Source organism: Penaeus monodon, unplaced genomic scaffold, assembly GCF_015228065.2.
Source record: "Penaeus monodon isolate SGIC_2016 unplaced genomic scaffold, NSTDA_Pmon_1 PmonScaffold_2971, whole genome shotgun sequence".
NCBI classification, from domain to species: Eukaryota; Metazoa; Arthropoda; class Malacostraca; order Decapoda; family Penaeidae; genus Penaeus; species Penaeus monodon.
The window spans coordinates 2,362-3,148 of NW_023657649.1; positions in this window are offsets into that span (position 1 = coordinate 2,362).

Here is a 787-nt window from a genome sequence, read left to right on the forward strand (position 1 = left end):
CCCCCCCTTTTGGGAAATTTTTAAACCCCCTAAAAAGGGGGAAAAAGGGGGGGGGGGGGGGGGCCCCCCCCAAAAGGGAAAAAAAAAACCCAAAAAAAACAACAAAGGGGGGGGGGGGTTTTTTTAACTCTGGTTTGGGGAAATCAGGTTTGGGGTTGGGGGCCTTTAAAAGGGGAAAGGGGGGGAAGGAGGAGAGAAGGGGGAGGAGAGGGGAAGGGGAAGGGGGGGGGGGGCGGGAAAAGGGCCCCCAGGGGGAAAAAGAAGATGAGGTTCCGGGAAGGAGGAAAAAGGGGCAGACGAAGGGGGCCGCCCCTTGGCTAGGTTAGGGGAATCCCGGGAGGGGCCGCCCTCTTGGGAGGTAAGGGTAGGGGCCCGGGACATCAAACTAAAGGGTTGCTGCGGAGAGGGGGGGGTGGGTGGGGGTGGGGGGTTTTTGGGTCGTTCAGGGAGGGCCAAACCCGTTTTGCCCGGGAATGGGGCCCGGGGGGTCAAGAAATGGGGGCTTGGTGGTGCTGGGGTGGGGGCCCCTTGTGTGGGGTTTTTTGGGGTTGGGGGGTTTTTGGGAAATTGATTAATAAATAAAAAAAATAAAATAAAAAAAAAAAAAATAAAAATTTTAAAAGGGGGAATTAAAATTGTTTTTGTATTTATATTTTAAATTTTTAATATTAAGTAAATTTTGTGTGTTGTGTTTTGGGTTGTGTGTGTGTTTGTGTTTGTGTTTTGTGTGTGTGTGTGTTGTGGGGTGTGGGTGGTGTTTTTGGGGTTTATTATATATATATATATA